Raw genomic sequence first — 20771 nt, 5'->3', positions numbered from 1 at the left:
GAGAAACATGCTAGCTCTTCTGCAGAGGAAAGATAATTTACATAATCCCATTAGTAACTGGAAGTTGAGTAAAATCTCCTGGGTAGCAATAGGTCTGAAGAGAGGATTTGATGACTACACAATTAAACAAAATATATTACCATGTATAATCATCATCCATGTCTGCTGACAACTATCAGGTGGTAAGAGTTATTGCCCTCATACGAGGAAAAGTAAAAAGGCAAAATAGAGCCTCAAATGCCATAAAAAGAAGATAGAGCACAGCAATTTTAAGATTCAGGTAAATCATATCATTGAAAATAATGTACTGCAGGAAACAGAAGAAAATTTAGAAATTGTTCATATTTCCAAATAGTCTAAAACCTATGTAAAACTGGAGCTTGTGATCTTAATGTACATAATGGAAGTGGATATCATCATAAGATTAAAAAAATAGTGTCACATTGTGTAAGTTTTAAGTATTCAGGGTTTCTAAAACAAAACAGGTTTAAATTCTACTTGGAGAACATTGAAGTCTAAAAGTAAGACTTTTATGTATGTATGTATTATATGTGTGTATTATAGAAGATATATGAGATTCTCACAGTAAAAAGAATTGATAAATACAGAGATCAAACAGTAAAGGATAATAATTATTAAAAGTAGGGAAAGGAGTAAAAAGCAAACATGGTGATAATTGATTTCTCTGAAATAGAATCTTGAATAAATGGAATAGATAGGAGGTGACACAGACAAGAAACCAAACACTGAAATATTTTTCTGAACCAAATAATAACTCATATAGTGTCTGAGTTTGTCAACATTTTTGAGGTAGTCTAAATAAGTACAAAATCTAAAAAAAATAATTTAAAAATAAATAAAAATAATGTTGATATTGAATATGTTGACTAAAATACTAATTGGTAGCATACAAAAGATTTGAATCTATTAGATTTTTTAGATACAAATCTAGAATTCTAAAATTTTATACCCAGCAAAATAAACCTTTATTTGTGAAAACAAATTAAAGATATTCTCAGATATAAATACTTCAAGTGTTTTTTCTATTGAATAAAGCTTTCTTAAACATTTTGAAATCTTTATAAAAGAACCACGTGTCCTATAACAATAATTGTGAATGTGATATATACCCTAAATCTAAAAGAATTAAATAACATTTAAAATATTATAGGGTTGTAATGAAACATTGAATAGTAACCATACAGAATTATAAAAAAATAAGTAAATGTACATCATCAATACATAAATTAAAAGAAGCAGCAATGATTATCATATTAAACTAAAAGTATTAAAGGCTATGATTCAAAATAATAGTGAATATTTTAAAGCATTTTTTAGTAATAATGCATTGCAAGACTCTAGTGCCATGAAATCACTTTGAAGGTATGCATATACTCTTGAAGAACCTAAATAATTATTTCACAGATTGATCAGTATCAAAGTATATAAGCAGAATTTCATCTTAGTTTGAGAGTTTTTGCCTCAATGACATCAGAAATAACTGTATAAATTTGATAAGACTTTTTCTCACTTTATTTCTTTTTCTGCTATTTGTTGTAGCAATTGAACACTCAGATCTAAGACCCAGAAAACAAAGTGAATTCTTTTTTGTTATTATTTTTTTCTCTCTCTGCAAAATTCAGCTACTCCTGGGAACATGTAATGATATAAACATTCTCATTGATGGAGTCAGAATTTTGTCAGGTATCAAAAGACATCCATTGACCAATAAGAACTTAGACAAGCAAAAAGTCAAAGAAAGATGCTTTTTTCCACTCTGTTGCCCAGGCTAGAGTGCCCTGGCATCAGCCTAGCTCATAGCAACTTCAAACTCCTGGACTCAAGCAATCCTCCTGCCTCAGCCCCCTGAGTAGCTGGGACTATATACGCAAATATATTGAACATTAGATTCAATGCTTAGCAACACTCTTCCTTAAGTTTTTTTTTCTTATGTATTTATACTTTATCTCTTTATCTGACAAAGGCAAAAATCTATTAAAATAAAGTGAAAAAGGTAGGTAACTTTATAATGATTAAGTATGCAGTTAACAATGAAGCAATAACTATCACAAATTCTTATATTCTGAATAACAGTGTTGGAAAATACATAATATCTAGCATATATAGGTAAAGTGATACAAAAAATAATGAGATAAATAGTAACAACTATTTCTTAAATCCGTGCAAATAGGCAAAATAAACATATATGAGTATGCTTATACAGCAAAACAATAAAAAGTAAAAACAATAAAACATAATTTAAACTATTTTAGTCAAAAATGTGCAGCAATTTATACATTTTAAAAGATTTTGTTCTTTTAAGATACATTTGTGGGGTCAAAAAATAAACCTGTAACTATACACCATTGAGAAAATAATGATAAAAAAAGAAAACACTATATTCATTGACTTATGGAATTTAGCTAAAGTTTGTTAAATTAGAAAGAATGAAAATAATCTAAACTTTTTTCTCAAAATTTAGAACAAATAATTTAAACCATTTTATAATACAGACAACTGAAAAAAATAACATAAAATAAATGGTCATGCTTGAAGGTGCTGACTCGGGGAGGTGGGGGGGTGGGGGGAGGGGATGGAGGTATGACTACATGGTGAATGCCAGGCGCACTGTCTGGAGAATGGACACGTTTGAGGCTCTGACTCAGGGGTATGGGCAGGACATGGTCAATGTATATAACCTGAACTTATGTACCCCCATGATGAGCTGAAATAAAAAAAAAAAAAAGAAAAAATAAATAAAATAAAAGGTAGAATAAATTGTTAAATATCATTTTTGAAATATTTCTTTTGACCAAAAAGGGAGAATATAGAAATTTGAATGAATCTCTTTTTTTTTTTTATTTCAGCTCATCATGGGGGTACAAAAGCTCAGGTTATATACATTGTCCATGTCCTGCCCATCCCCCTGAGTCAGAGCCTCAAGCGTGTCCATTCTCCAGACAGTGCGCCTGGCACTCACCATGTAGTCATACCTCCATCCCCTCCCCCCACCCCCCACCTCCCCAGGTCAGCACCTTCAAGCATGACCATTCCCCAGACGGTGTGCAACGCACTCATCATGTAGGCATCACATGTACTCACCAGAAAATTGGTTTCCCTGATCACCTAAATGCACATCGGGGAAGGATACCAATTGGATATCAGACTGAGACGGGGGTTGGGGGGAGGTGATGGGTGTATGCCTACATGAATGAATCTTTATAAAAATGAGAAAGGATATAGACCCCATAAATGTAGATATATAGAAAGTTATTTAATAAAATATACGTACAGCACTATGTTAGTTATTCTTGTCATATGGAAAAAGTAGAAGTGTCTAGAAAAATATAATTTACAAATGATAAATCATTTCAGTTAGAAAAATCTAAATAAGCCAAAACACATTAATATAATATTTAGTTTATAGTGTTAAAAGTTAATTTTAGGGCTATGGATTTAGTCAGAGCTAGGAACAAATTCCAGTTCTATGATTTGCTCATTTCACGACTTTGATCAAGTGATATTATCTCTCTGAGCTTCAGTTTTCTTGTCTATAAAATGGAGATCATGACACTTATCTTACAGGATTGTTCTGAAGATCAACTGAGTGTATAGAAGTCATGTCACCTTATAAAGTGACACAGTGTTATAGTATGTGCAATAGACTGAATGTGTATGTCTCCCCAAAATGTATATGTTGAAATCCTAACCCCCAAGATCATGGTATTGAGAAGTGGGGCCTCTGGAAGATGATTAGGTCATGAGGATGGGGATCTCATGATTGGAATTAGTACGATTATAAAAGAGACCCCATGACCCCTCTGCCATGTGAGTTTACAGTGAGAAAATGACTGTCTATAAGGAATAGTCCCTAACCAGACTAATCTGCTGGAACCTTGATCTTGGACTTCCCGGCCTCCAGACTGTGAGAAATACATTTCTGTAGTTTAGATGCTTTGGTGAATAGTAAAATGAAAATTAATTAAAAGTCTTTCATGAATACTTGCAATTTTTGTTTAGCATTCACAAACTGATTCAAAAACAATTGAATACATTTAAAAATGTATTACTCAGTGACTATAAACAAATATTAGGCATCAACTTGTAACTGCTTTTACATTTCATATGCCTAAAAAGCTATGAATCATCTTTGTGTCATCATTTAGCCCAGTTCATCAGCAGGGAATGTGGCTGAGAGTTTTGTGTTCCTATCCCATGATCTGGTACATACTCTATAAATAGTGGTAGGTGAAACCCTCCTGTATTCATTGTAGATCCCGATGGAGGCCAATAAGGTAAAATGATAAAATTTCAGCTGCCATTTTCAGACTCACATGGAAGAGGAAGTTGACTTTGAAAATTATCTCAAAGGTCTTTGAGCCTTTGTGTTGGGGTGTGTGTGTGTGTGTGTGTGTGTGTGTGTAAAGAATAAAGTGACAGGCTATAAATTGCCACACACTGAGGGTTTTTCCCTACAGCTTCAGGAAGTCTTTGTAAATGTCATTTCAAGCAAAATGAAGCTTCTCCTCACATATGTTATACAGTCTAGAAGCTAATTATTTTATGAATATATTCAAGGGAACTGGGAAGAGCTTTCTCCTGACTGGCTTGCTCTCAGCATAGTGGCCATTCAGACTCCAAGATTATCACACCACTGACTTCCTATGGGATGAGCCAAGAACCTCATGGGCCAAAGAAATAAAGGATTGAGTTGTAGCTGCCATCTCCAACATCAACAAGACTTTAGGATAAATTGGCATATGCTTTTTGACACAAGGGGTGTATATGTAGCATGAGTTGTATATTGAGTATTTATAAAATTATTGTGATTGTTCCTTTACAACCTTCATTTTGACTACATATTCACATATAACTGGGTTGTCAAAGAATATCGTGTTTTTAAAACAGTTTCACTGAGATATAGTTCACACACCACATAATTCACTCATTTAAAGTATCGAATTCAATGGTTTTTGGTATATTTACAGATATAGAGAATCCTCAACTTATGATAGTTCAATTTACAATTTTTCATCTTTATGGTGGTGTGAAAGTGATACTCATTCAGTAGAAACCATACTTCAAGTACCCATAAAGTCAATCTGTTTTTCACATTCAGTACAACATTCAATAAATCTTATGAGATATTCAACACTGTATTATAAAATAGGCTTTGTGTTAGGTGATTTTTGCCCAACTGTAGCCTGATGTAAATGTCCTGAAAACATTTAAGATAGGCTAGGTTAAACTGTGATGTTCGGAAGGTTAGGTGTTTTAAATGTATTTTTGACTTATGATATTTTTGACTTATAATGGGTTTATCAGAACCCACACCCACTGTAAGTTGAGGAGCACTTGTATTTTCAAGCAATTTTAAAACATTTTTATCACTCTAAAAAGAGACTCAGTACACATTAGCTATCCCCTCTCTATACTCCTGTCCCTTCACTCAGCCCTAAAGGACCACTCATCTACTTTCTGTAATCTATAGATTTCCCTGTTCTGGACACTTTTTATGAATGGAATTATATATGTGATCATATGTGACTGATTTCTTTTACCTAGCATAATGTTTTTAAGGTCCATCCAAGTTATAGCATGTATCAGTATTTTATTCATTTTTTTATGACTGAATAATATTACATTGTGTGTTAAAAATAAAAAAAGGAAATATTACTTTAAGTTTTATAGACATTTCAAAAATAAAAGCGTAATTGGACAACTTCAGAAAAATAAAATTAAAATCAAATGATGCAAGTTGTTTAAAAAATACAATTTTAAAGGGGAAAATAAGAGAAAGTATGAAGAATTTATTATAGTTTTTTTAATTACATTTAAAATAAGTAAATAAATTCTATTCCCAAAGGATTTAAATAGTTAATTATTGCATATTTTAAGAAGACATTGCACCAATCTTATATAAACTCTTCCAGGGAACAGAAAAACAGGAAACACTGAAAATCTTATAATAAGCAAACATAATTATTTTGATATTAAAATCTGCCAGGATGCCACATGAACATAAATGTACAGACTGAACTATCTTGTGAACAAAGATGCAACAATCCTAAGCAAAATATTATCAGAGTAAATGTGGTGATATATTAAAATGATAATATGTCATGACCTAGGAGTAAAAGAAGGGTTTGCCATTATAAAATCAATTGATTTAATTCACTATGATAACAGATGAAAGGAAAAATATATATTTTTACCTTTCAACAGAATCAGAAAAAGAAAACAATACAATTGAGCACCTATCTTAAAAAAAATCCTTAGCAAACAGTAATAGAAAGAAACTTTCTAAAAATCTGCTGAAGATTATTGTGGCTGATACATTCCCTAGTTATCACATATCCATGTGCTTCCATACATTCATCAGCCTCCTGTGGTTTGGCTGAGTGAGCCATTTGATGACTTCTGGCCAAAAGCCTGTGAGCAAAGCATTTACCAGCTGGAACATGAGCCTCTAGTTGTCTTTGTTTCACAGAAGCAAACAGAAGTTTTGCAGTAAGATGCAAAAATCACAAGATGGAGAAAGACCCTACAGAGCCACAGTGAACTTTTGTATTGAGTCTGTCAGATTTTCATAAATGTTTATTATTGTAGAAGAGCATAATGTAAAATTATTTGTATTTTCTCAGTCTGATTTTAATAAGGGTTAAATTTTATTTATTTAAATGAAAATGTTACTTATTTGTACAAAATTTGAATAATTAGCATAAATGAAATAAAATGGCATAAATATCAAAAAAATACATGTTTAGGGAAAAAAATGTACAAACCACAAGAGAAGCTTTTCAGGGGAAAAAAGCTCAAAATGACATTTCTCTGCACCAGCTATAGAATGATTTTTCACAAAGAGATCTCTGAGGACCCCTGAAGAGTCCTCTGAACAGCCTATAGGTCCTGACCTCTTACTATGTATAATTCAATTGAAACATTGCTAGCATGACACAATCAGTATTTGCCTTTCAGTCATAATATGTAGAAAACTTTCCCCACCTATAGTAAATTCTCAAAACCAATAAAGATGGCAACTGGAAAATACACAATGGAATTTCATATGGAATTATATGAAAAGGTGGAAAAAAAACTCTGTTGCTACAAAAGAAAAGCCAGAGTGATTAAAAAAAAAAAAAACAAACATTAAGCATCAACAGAGAAATAAAGTGAATAATGAATAAACAAAAAGAACAGGGAATAAACTAAGACATAGGTGAAGAAATAAAAAGTAACCCCAAACAAATTCTAATGTTAGTGTTAAAAAGGAAAAGAGGTTCCAGAATTACATATTTACTGCTATAAGAGATAGTTTAAAAAATACAAATTCCCAAGTGCAAATAATTTGTAATTAGATGAAACATTACAAAGGATTTTTTAAAAAGGAAAATAAATCTATTAATACCATCAAAAAGAAAGATTCATTAAATACTTATGGTGTGGCAGACATGGTTCATTGTTTCATATAATTATTTCATAAAATTTTCCCAGCAACCTAATGAGGGATATACCATTGTTCCATTTTATTGATAAGGAAACAGTTTCTGGGACTTGCGAAGAATTACTAAATTACATACAGTAAACAGAAACTTCAGGGTTTAATATCAGACCTGTCAGACTCCAGCACTTCACTCTTAAACACTCCACTAAAATGTCCCTATCATAAAGCAATATATCCATCAATATACCATTTAGGAAGGTAGATTTCAGATTATATGAAACAGATACAAAGAGGTATAAATCTATTGTCTGAATCTTTCACTATAATTAATTCTCACATTCTATTTGTAAGTGATCCTGATAAGAAAATAAGTTACCTAAAAAGAGGGATATCTTTGACCAACTCAGTAATTTAAGGCTCTTGATAAGTGCAGGAAAGGCAAAATTATTAAAGTACAATAAAAATGAGCATAATATAACCTGCATATGTTAATAATATTGTGAAAGAAGGACAGAAGCCTCAAGGTCAGATATTTTAAATATATCAACAAAAATAATTTTGAAAATATATGTTTAAAAAATCTGCTTTACAAATGGATGAGGTGTGGCTAAAAGAAAAAAAATCTGCTTGGAATAGAATGTGTACCACACAGCGAAATGAGCAACCAACACTTCCTTTGCTTTCCATCTTTAATCAGACTGATTGGTGAAAGAGAAAGATTGGAACAAACCTGTGTGGGATATAATTGAAGACTAAGATAACCAAAGAGATTATGAGAAAACACTCAGATGCTCTGTGTTTAAATTCCCTCTTTAAATGAACATTGTGGGATAATAAATGACTTACAAATGCTATTAATGAACTCTATCAGCTAATGTTGATGAATATTGGAGAAGAGAACTAGCTACAAAAGATTATACACAAACAAATGTAGCTTGGCTTTCTGAAATAAAGTATAAGAAGTTACTGTAAAATATAGACTGGAGTGATTGCCAGGTAAGCTGGATAAGATTTTAAGATGTCATGATTTCAAGTACATTATAAAAAGTATAAGTTTATTGTTCATCATTGATATTTTTTACATTTTATTTATCTAACTTAACCGCACAGGAAGACATTCAAGTTTTATTCTCTCTTAATTTATTTCTCTGTTGTCAAGTTACCTACCAACTCTCACACCTAAGCCTTTAGGAACCAATTATCCTTTGTAAACACATTACCATACACAATCAATCTCTTTTCAGAACCTATAATCCAAATACTTGATTTTGCTGAACCCTAACTCTTCCCAAGAATCCTGCTACCTCTGCAGCTTTCTTAAATGAAGACCACTCATTCTATTATATTCCATATAACACCAACAGTTAGTTGCTTTCTCCTGAATCCCCACAGCCAGTATCAAGAAATTTGTCATCTGTTTACATATTCTATTAATGAGAAATCCACCAAACTCTTGTGAATCTGCTATCTTTTTCACTCCATCTCAATTTCAGCTTTTAAACTGAGGGACTTCAACATCCATATGGATGCTCCTTAGCCTCCCAATTCCCTGACCTGATAAATTCTAGTAGCTTGATGTCTATTTCATTTCTACCGTCCACACCATTGGTCACACCAGGCACACTGTCAAAATCCAGTGCTGAAAATATGCAATAATGTACAATACACCATTTTCTGACTAACATCCTATCCTTCTAAATATCTTATGTCCTTATGTGATTTATTCTTTCCAATCTTATGCTAATTTACTGTTTATTGATTCTTCCTGTTTCCAACCCTGATGTATCTCATATATCCTTTGTTATTCACTATATTCTGAAGTGCATCATTTTAACCACTCTCTTGCACAAATGCAGGAATAGGAATTTAGTGTATTTGGTGACATTAATCTACGCTTATATGCTAAAGAATGTCTGAATAATGCCCAGCCAGTATGTTCCTCCTTGAAGTGTTCTTCAAGTGGGAAATAAATAATACTTTATTATTAACTATATAAGTGCTAACTACTCCAACTGAGCTGGGTAGGGAAGTCAATTTAATACATAAGACATCAGTGGGACTTCTTTATTTCCCCAAATATAACGCTAACATCTTATTACCTTCTTCTCTGTTCGGGAATCTAGTACAATAACCAGTGATTTCAGGCATGATGAGGAAAGAGGGGGAGAAACATAGGATTGGGCCTTTCTAAGAAGTCAGATACTAGGTCAATTTACTCAAAAGACCGAATAGAAGAAAAACAGAAACAGAAAGTATACCATGGGCTTGTGTCTTTTAAAACAATGGTCCCCCTACTAGCAAAATCAATGTGTTTGATTATGGCAAATCAGATTAGTCCTTCCTCTTGTCTTAGGTGTTGGGAGAGGGAGCCAGGAAATAAGCAGGTAGACAGACAAGTAGAGGAAGCTTCCTGGAAATGAAAAGTAGGAAAGATATTTCTTCTTTCCTTCTCCCTTCTATTGAAAACATCCTCAATCATTTTGCATACCATTTTTTAAACTATCTTCTATGTAAATGCTTAAATATGGATAGGTAGAACCAAAGGCCTCTCCAATACTTCACCAAGTTGCAGAGATGCCTGGACCAAGATTGAATTGATTGATATGAATAAACACAGTGCCCTCTACAAAAAACACTTAAGGCTAGTTTTTGCAGTATTGACAATAGGACGGATTTTTAGAAACATAGTACATTATATATTAATCTTTATTAGTTTACTTTTGAATGATCACAAACAACTGAAAGAACACAGAGCTTTTCAACATTTACTTCTCACTTTCTTACATGAAGACAGTAGGTCAGCTATGGACCAACTAGGGGTGATTCTGCATGTCTTTTTACTCCAGCATCTAGGCAGAAAACAGTTCCTATCTAGCCCATGCTGTACCGTTGCCTAGAAAGGAGTGCAAGAGAAAGAGAGACACACCCCAACTTGTATTTAGATTTCAAACTTCTGCTACAAGGTGGAATGTAGCTTACCTGCTCACATCCCGTTGGCCAAGCAGGTCACATGATCAGGCTCTACCTCTCAATGGGGCAGAGAAGTGCACTTAAAGTATACTAATACTTTAAGAGGGCAAGAGTAAAATAACTATTTGTGAATGATAAAATAATTTTCTACATTTTTTAATTATAAAATCTTTCCTTTGGTGGGAGCAGGACTTTGTAAAGAAATACAGCAGTCCTACTTATCTGCAGAGGATGTTTCAAGACCTCCAGTGAAAGCCTGAAACCACAGATGGCACCGAACTCTATATACACTATGTTTTTCCTATACATGCATGCTACGATAAAGTTTAATCTATGAATTAGGCACAGCACTCTTGCACTTCGAGGCCAATACTAAGTATAATTAGGGTTGCTTTAACACAAGCACTGCATGAATTTACTTGTATAATTGCTTTTTTTTTGAAGCATGTTATACTGCTATCCTCTTAATAAATTCCATCTTAATAAGAACATATTAAATATCACATATAAAACATATAATACAATGCTGGTACATAGTAGGTACTCAAAAAATGGTGACATCCTTCCCTAGGGTGACACTAGTTCTTCAGTTTTCTTCTTCTAAACAATAAATAGCCAAAATATTTAAGTGTATCCAAGATAGTCATTAATATAAATATATATGATAGACAATGATAGGAGAGATAAACAGAGCGACTCTAAAGCCAATGGAGTAGAAGTCCTTAAATACCACTACTGTTGATATAAAATTCACTTTTCATCAAAATTTTACCTTCCATGCTGACCCCACCTTCTTTCAAATGTGTCTTTTTTGAACATTGACCTATAAAGCACACTCAGTTGACTGTTTTGTTTGCTTAAGAAATGGTTAAAATATTATCTGATATTACTATTTCAATTTCAAAATTTTTGCTAGAGATATTTTAACGGGTGGATTTTTCATCATTATTTTCAAAGTTTATCAATCTCTAAATATATTTTAAAATACTAGTTTCTCAAATCTTTCATTCCAAGCGCTTGAATGAGCAGATGTTAAGGGATGCCTGTGTCTTTTCCTTACACATGTAGTTAGATGAATGAATAGATCAGTAGGGAAGCATATATTAAATATTATGACATATGGTAATACTGTTAAAATTCAACATGAACACAACCATGATCTGTGGTCTTCTATAACATTTTTGTATGTACAACAATGCTACTAGTATCATGTGAAGGAAAATATTTTTTGTAATATTTACTTAGATTTTCTGAAATTATATAAAAGTATTTTCTAGCAGAGAATTTTTTTTTAATTTCAGAACATTATGGGGGAACAAACATTTACTGAAAGAATTGATAAGTAGAATGGATTTCTGTTCTTCCTGTTGAGAATTGTATTGCTGTTTTACTTCTTGAGCCATTATGGTAACTGGCATCTGATCTTTAGCTTTGGAGAGTTTTTAAACTGGTGGGCATCTTTTATGCTGATCTATGGGTAGTGCAGGTCTGAGTAATTCCTGCAGGGCAAGGATGGACTTTGCAAATTGCTACAGCATTTGCTTGTCTGGAAAAGACTTAATTTCTCCATCAAATGTGAAACTTAGTTTTGCAGGATACAAAGTTCTAGGCTGGCAGTTTTTTGGTGAAGAAGATTGAATTTGGGAGCCCACTCCCTTCTGGCTTGTAATGTTTCCACTGGGAAGTCTGCTGTTATCCTGATGGGTTTTCCCTTGTAGGTCAGTTGGTGCTTATGTCTAGCTCCTTGTAGAATTTCCTCTTTCACTTTGACTTTTGTCAGGTAGAATACTATGTTTCTTAGAGATGTTCTGTTTGCTTTGAATCTTCCCAAGTACAATGACCATCCTGTATCTGGATGTCTGGATCTCTGGCAATACTGGGGAAGTTTTCCATAATGATTCCATCAAATAGATTTTGCATGCTTTTAGCACTGTCTTCTGCTCCCTCAGAGATACCTATAATTCATGATTGTTCACTTCGTGTAGTCCCATATCTCTCTAAGTGATTGCTCTGCCCTTGTCATTCTCTTCTCTGCCTCTTTAAATGATTGGGTTAGCTCAACAGTCTTGTCTTCAAGCTCTGAGATTCTTTCTTCTTCTTGATTTAATCTGTTGCTGAAACTTTCTGCTGCATTTTCAAAATCCCTGAAAGACTCTTTCATTTCTTTAAGTTCTATTAATATATTTCCCAATTTTGTCAAGCTCTTTGGTGACTTTTTCATTAATTTCCTGAAATATTTTGGGGGCTTCTTTTTGTTGGTTTTCAACTTTGTCTTAAATTGCATTTCTCTTATTTGCTATCCATATTCTGATTTCCGTTTCTGTCATTTCAATAATTTCCTTGTAGTTGGAGTTCACTGTTATAGCTCCATTGTGATTCCTTGGGGCTGTTGATCTGTTTTGATTTCCATATTGCCAGGGATCTTTTGCTGGCTTCTTATTATCAGAACCCTCTTTTCTTGGTTCCAGGTTAATAGGTTTGAAGGACTTCTGTTTCTTACTGGGAACTCTCCAGATAGTTGTAGGATGTTCAAGTTGGGAGCTGGACGAGACTCTCTTCACTAAGGCTGGTTCTGTGGAGATTGCTCAACCCAGACTCTCCCTACAGAGGTATCTTCAGAAGCTGGTTAAGGTTGTTCATGGGTTCCCAGGTTGTGGGTGATTGCTCAAAGCAGGTCACAATGTTCTGATGGCTTGAGGCTGGGGTTCCCTGGTGGGGTGTTGTACTTTGGAGAAGCTCTTCCAGCTCTTGTGTGGGGTCTTGGAGTCTAAATGAAGCACTGGAGACTTGGGGATGGTGTCTTGGGTCTGGTAGAATTTCTGGAGACACAGGAGCAGAGCCTCAGGCCCTAGCTTGAGAGCCTCAGAGCTGGGACTAGGAAGGAGCCATGAGCAGAACCTCTGAGCAAGGCCTCTGAGTCAAAAGCAGGGTTGTACAGGTAGCAGGCCAATCTGACCTGGAGGGCAGGGTTGGGGTCAAGTAGGTAGGAGTAAGTTGGGGCCCAGAGGGTGGAGTTGGGGTGAGCAAGCAGCTGGCTGCTCTGCAGGCACCAAGGTCCCGCTAATGCCAAGGCTGTTGTTGGTTCTGGTGGCCCAGAGACTTCGGGGCTCTCCACACTCCTCTCAGGGCATGCCAAAGCAGCCACCCCAAGCCTCCCAGTGGGGAGCCTGCTGCACTCCTATGTGAGAGCCTCTGAGCTGGGACTAGGGTGAAGTCAGAAACAAGTCCTCTGAGCAGGGACTCTGAGCTAGAAGTGGGGGCCTTGTAGATGGCAGGTTGACCTAACCTGGAGGTTGGGGTCAGGGCCAGGCAGGCAGGAAGAGGGTGGGGCCTGGAGGGCAGATTCAGGACCAAGCAACCTGAAAGCTGCTTCTTAGTCACAAGGGTCCTGTGGATGCGAGGTCAGACATGCAGAGATTGCTCTCCATAGCTCCCCATGCCCCACTGAGAATCCACTGAATTGGTTGCCCAGAGCCTCTCAGATAGGGGCCTGCTGCTCTCTAGTCAATTCCTGTGCCCAGGTCCCATTGTTCTCTATGAGTATAGCACCTGGCTTTAAGTTCTAGGGTACAGCTCAGGGAAACCACAAGTCAGTACACTCCCTCCCCAGCCCAGTGTAGACCTGGCATGGTGCACTCGAGAGTTCAGGATGGCTTTAGCTGTTGCCTGATCCCCCCAGCACCTGTCGTCTAGTGCAATGGTTCTGCACTGACTCTTAGAATGTCCCAGTCTCAGGAGGCAGGAGGTCTGTCAGGGTGTTGGGTGCCATTTTGCAGTTCAGTCTGCACTGCACTGGCAGGATGAGCATGGCGCTCCTGTGCTTTATTCTCTTATTGTTCTCCTCACATTCTCTAATCTTTTTATATGTGTCGCCCTGTCACCTTTTTTTTCACACTGAGTATCCTGTGTTATTTCTCTGTGAATTCACAATACTGCTTCTGGGACAAAATATCTTTATGTAGGGAGATGCCTCCACCTTTCACTTCTTTCCTTGGGAGCAGTGAGCTAGCAGGCTGCCTCTAGTCTGCCATTTTTCCCCCACCTCTAAGGAAAGAAATTTTAATGCATTATGGCACTTACAAATTTTCCAAAGTTATTATGTTGATACTTATAATAAATATATATGTATAGCCAATAAGAAAAACAAGAAAACTTTTTAATCACATTCAATATTCATAGAACATAATTCTTCACTTTAACTATATATCAAAACAAAACACCAAATATAGGTATCACTACTGGCTTTGATCAAAATAACTAATTAGATGATAGAGTAGCTATTTGAGTTATAGTTAGGAATAATAAGTACTCAATTTATCTTTAATTTGGTTTTGATTTTGCTTTCAAATCAGTAAATGTTTTCTGATTTCTGCAATTTAAATTACAACACTCAGTTTCATGTTATTCTTTTTATGGAATTAATATTATCATATCTTTACTTATCATCACATCATGTATTTAAAATCCATATCTGATTAATTAGAAATTTTTAAAAGTTCACATGATTTAGGAGGGATATGAGCATGTGTTTGTGTGTGTGTATAGGATGGATATTTAGAGGAAGTACAAATAAAGACTAAAATTCTAAACAAAGAACTTAATCAGCAAATTTATTTAGTGGATGAATTGTGCATTATCAATTATTATTGATCATCATTATTAAAGCAATAGATAATTGCAAATATGTTAAAGACATATCTGCCTTCATAGACTGGGGATAACACAAAATCAGCAAAAACAAGTACATTTAATTAAATAATTTCTTGCTCCTGAGAAGATAAGTACAAATAAATGTAGCTAATAATTTTGTTATGTTCACTTCTCAAATTCAAACACATGCACACACGCAAATGCACACACATATTTGTGTTTGTGTGTGTATGTATATATTTAACCATTACATATGAATATCAGAGGTAGAAAACCATACATTTAAAAACTGAGATTCATTTAAAAATTTATACTGTGATGAAAAAGTATTCATTTATACTGATATTTGTAGGAAATAAATGTATTTATACTAATAAATGCTGTGAGCAGTGAAGGGAGAGACAGAGTGGATATATGGAAGCATTTAAGGTGCAATCGTGCATATTTTAAAATTTTCCAATCTATTTATCAACCATTTGATCCATCATAAGGAAGAAAGATGTTCTATTAATTTCCAGGAGTAACCAGAGTCTATTTTGGTTTATAATCCAGGGTCAGTTACTCACATTCACTTGATATAGTACATCGAACTATGTCTGTTTACTTCACATAGTAGCCGGATGATTTTGTTTAAATAAGAAGCTGAAATCTCAAGCATATATACTTCCTACAGAAAAAAAAAAATGTGTTTTCAACTTTTTCCCATTCAGTATGATGTTAGTTTGTGGGTTGTCTTATATGGCTTTTATAACTTTGAGATATGTTCCCTCTATGCCTAGTTTGTTGAGGGTTTTTAATCATGAAAGGCTGCTGGATTGTATTGAATGCCTTTTCTGCCTCTATTAAGATGATCATATGGTCTTTGTTTTTGCTTCTGTTTATGTGGTGAATAACATTTATTGATTTACATGTGTTGAACTATGTTTGCATCCCTAGTATGAAGTCCACTTAGACATGGCAGATTATTTTTTTGATGTGCTGTTGAATTTGATTTGCTAGTATTTTATTGAGGATATTTGCATCTATGTCCATAAGGTATATTGGTCTGTAGTTTTCTTTATTTGTTGTGTCCTTTCCTAGTTTTGGTATCAAGGTGATATTGGCTTCATAGAATGAGTTGGAGAGGATCCTCTTTTTCTCAATGTTATGGAATAATTTCTGCAGTATGGGTACCAGCTCTTCTTTTTAGGTCTGGTAGAATTTGGCTGTGAATTCATCTGGTCTGGGGATTTTTGTTGTTGTTGTTGGAATATTTTTTATTACTGCTTTGATCTTGCTTGTTGTTATTGGTTTGTTCAGGAGTTCTATATCTTCCTGATTAAGTCTTTGGAGGTTGTGTGTTTCCAGAAGTTTTTCTATTTCTTCTATGTTTTCTAGTTTATGTAAATAGAGATTTTTGTAGCATTCATGAATGATAATTCTGCATTTCTGTGGTATCAGTTGTAATATATCCTTTTCATTTCTGATTGGGCTTATTTGGGTCCTTTCTCTTTTATTCCTGGTTAATCTAGCAATAGTTCTGTCAATTTTGTTTATCTTTTCAAAGAACCAACTTTTTTGTTTCGTTGATCCTTTGTATTAATTTTTTTATTTGTTTTTCCTTTAGTTCTGCTCTAACATTTGTTATTTATTTTCTTCTACTGGCTTTAGGTTTGTTTTGCTCTTCCTTTTCTAGTTCCTTGAGATGTGTCATTAGGTTGTTAACCTGTGATTTTTCTGTCTTTTTGATGTAGGCATTTAAGGCTATGAATTTTCTTATTTTCTTTCTTTAAAAAAATAAATTATTAGACACATTGGAAGTTAAGTTACTTATACAACAGAGGAGAATTCAAGTCAGTCAAGGCAAGGTTTTAAAGAGAATGGATTTTTATATTATGGATTGTACTTGCAGAACATTGTATAACTAATCCATTGGCTTATTCTGATATAATAGGTTAAAATAACATATCAATTTATCATCATAGCACTTCAAAGTTGAAAGGATCTACTCCTTCCTATATGTATTCCGAATAAAGTAAGTTAACTAAGCACAACTTCTATAAAGCAACTTTCTTCTTTGTCATGGGGTAAAAGGACATTTTCCATCTGCATTCTTCTGAAGTCATGGAAATCTCTGTCAGGTATTGACTATGTATAGAAAAGATATCACCTATGTGTTTTAGAATTGTAGAAAATAAATAGCTTTCTTAAAATAAACATCATAAGATAAATATTAAAAACTAGGAATGTTATATGTGGGCCAAGAAAAAATATTTTTGAAGAAATATTATAATTCTGAAAGATACAAGAACCAATATCTGAGGAAAGATCCTTAAGATCTTAGCTGAACTTCTTTATTTCACAGTCAAGAAAAACAAATACAATGATTTAAAATTGACTACCATTATCAGATTATAATACTCCCAAGTTTTAGTTAACTGGGAAGAAAAATAAAACAATAAAATGATATAATAGACTGTGTAAAAGAAAAGTTTCCCTAATCACAAATTAAATTCTTCCAGGACTTAAGATATCCTCCATACACAAGCAATTCACTAATGGATACAGTATTCATTCATCAGCCATTACAGAGCTGTATTCTAACCTCAATATACGATAACATGGGATTAAAAAATCTTAACAGGTATTCTGCATTATATACATTTTATTTTCTTAAAGGTAAAAAAAGAGGAAGGATTATTCCATAGGTATGAGAAATCATTATATCAGTTTAGAATTATCTAACCCATTTCTTATATATTAATAGAGTTAAAGCATCATTATGTCAACCCTGTCTTTACATGTCCCTACTTTTTCCTTCTTTTTTAAAGTGAAGGTATTAGTTTAATCTTTAATTTATTGAATCCTTTTCCCAGCTATGTCTCAAGTATGTGAGCCAGCATGATTCTCCAAGGGGGGCTAAATCAAAGAGGTTACCACTTAGGAGATTATCATGACCAGTCAAGGCAGTTTTAGCCTCAAGTACATTTTTGCAGGTCATTGGTTCCTACCTAGAGTAATCTCTCTGAAGTTCAAGTCTAGGCAGCAAAAATAGAGAAAGATGAAAGTACCTCTTTTCCATTTATAATCAGCCCTTAATTGATCTCAGCAGATTTCCTAATTGCAGAGGTTCCCTCAGGTAGGTCATCTCTTTCCTCATCTGTGGAATCTTGCTGCCATAATCAGCACTTTAGGTGTTACAAGAAGGCTGCAGAAATCCCTTTCTCTATGTATAATAAAGGGAAGAATTATTATAGGTTGTCCCTAAAATAATGGTTTTGGCTTTGAGTGCAAAGCCACAAAGGAAAATGGCATAAATGTTAAGAACTGAATGCAATGATTTTGTGAACAGAAAAAAAAAAATATTTCTGTAATTTTACAAAATTTTAGTAAGTGAATACTAGTTACATTTCCTTATATATTCATAACTTTTTTCTTATCTCTTTTGGAGTGAGTGCCTTTTATCATTTAGTAGAATAGATTTACCATGGATCTACACATATTTTAGGTTATTTAAGTGGGACACTGACGAAATCAATGGTATAAGTATTACTGTGATGAAAGTGTCTCTTTCTGTATATTTTCCACTTTTCTCTATAGAATAGCTGTTTTATGGTAGTTACATTCTATCAAAAAAAAGTGATATATGATTCACTCATCCTAATTAGACAAATAACTAATAATAATCATTATTGCTATTGATCTATAGCAAATTTTCAACAATTATCAAATACCTAGAATCTCACTTTTTCATGTATTTTTCTAAAGTAGTTATATGCATAATTATTCCTGAGATAAAGTACTAGTATATATTTGAAGTATGTTTCTATTTTATTTATAAATTCTATTAATATCCTACTTGCCTTAGAAAAATATTTTCAATCTGAAATAAAATTGGACTTTATTTCTCCATATTTTGGTCATTTTAACTATTGTTAAATGCAAGCACTTCAGATTATTAAGTTTTACCCAATCAATTAAAGTCCTGACTGGGTCAAAATTTTGTTATACAAACAAATAAGTGTATCCTGTTTTGGTTCTACCACTGGTCATATACTGAGTTATCCTGAAAATGATTTTTAATTATAGGAAATAACTAGCTCCTATAGTTATATAATAATTTATAAATCTCCTAAATATTTCTATTTTATATGTAATCTTATAATCCCATATGGGAATAAATCCTGTAGAACAAAATCTACTCCCCAATCAGAATTAGTACCACCAGACCCAAAGTGAATAGTCAAATGTGTACATGGAAGAATTTCTGTCTAATCTATGATACAACTAACTACTAGAGATACCAGGCAGAATTATGCAAATGTCTGTATACATTTGTACACATGCATACACAATTCTAGAAAAGTCTTAACAAATTGAGATGTTAACCTGGTAGTATTGTACTATGTATTATGGCCAATAGATATATAAATGTATCAGTCTGGATTATTTCAATTGAAGAAACAAAAAAACCCTACTCAAACTAGTTTAAGTGCAAAAACAAAAGGATTTTAAAAGGAAAAAAAATCCTTTTGTTAATGTTAATATCAGCCATAGTTGGTCTAGGTAGGAGATCAAGTCATGCCATCTTTTTCTCATCATTCTTTGTGCTTTCCTTTCATAGACTTGATTCTCAAGTAGACCTCTCTCATGGGGCTCTAAAAGATGGCCCTAGCAGTTTGAGGATTACATCCTGCTACCTTACTAGCATACATAGAATAAGTTTTCCACATAAGCTCCAAGACTGGCTCTCCTTGAGCCATGGGCCCAATCTTAAACCAATCATGATGATTATTAGTTTGACTAAATAGCCCTGGGATGTATGCCTCCTTCCAGAGTTGAAACTAGGGTCATTTCTATGCAAATTACATGAATAAGACAAAGAGAAGTGTGTTTCCCAAAGAGAAATTTTTAGAGCCATTACAAGATGGCAGAAGTATAGATTTTGAATAAGAATTGCAATGCAGCTTGTCAACATGTAGATATACACTTTTATCTTGTAATTTAATTTTGTAAAATGCCAGTGACTAATACCGTGCACCTATTCCAGAAACTGAAAGTGATCATGTCCTCAGTACAAAGTCTTACCCTGTTACTGTATCCTGGTCTAAGTCAAGAATCTTTAAATGAAGTTCCTAAATTTATGTCTGGTTCAGAGGCAGCTCCTCAAGACTCAAAACCATGGCTAAATAACAAATTATCCACCACCCAACCATATTCTGATTCAGGGTAAATATAGTAACACGTTACATTTGAAAAAAAGAAAAAAAAAGAACATGTAGAACCAGCATAGAAGGATCATGTGTCTATACGCATCAGTCATACCCTTTGAGAAAGGAAGGCCAAGCAAAGACTTTGAGCTCTGTAGGTGGGATGAATTGTTTTGGACAGGCAATATAGCTTTCCTTAATTCCTTTTTCTTGAAAGACTTTCCTTGTCCATTATTCTCTGTGGCTTGTCCAAATAGACAAGTATTCTCCTGCTGATGCATATACTGCATAGAAGCTAACTTCATTTTAGTATAGGTTTGGACACCTGAAGATTTCTATTTGTGATTGAGAAATTACAAGTCTCTGTTTTCTAGGCTTAAAGTTTCATCAGCTATAAAACTCACTTTAAAAACTTTTAGGCTTTCTTTTTACTATCAGTTTTGCAAATCCATGGGCTACTGACCAGTGCCAGAGAGACTACAACCTGGAAGGGGGAGTGGAGGAGTTCTGTCATTTCA

Source organism: Lemur catta, chromosome 5 (genome assembly GCF_020740605.2).
Source record: "Lemur catta isolate mLemCat1 chromosome 5, mLemCat1.pri, whole genome shotgun sequence".
Lineage (NCBI taxonomy): Eukaryota > Metazoa > Chordata > Mammalia > Primates > Lemuridae > Lemur > Lemur catta.
Note: the sequence above shows the minus strand (reverse complement) of the source record.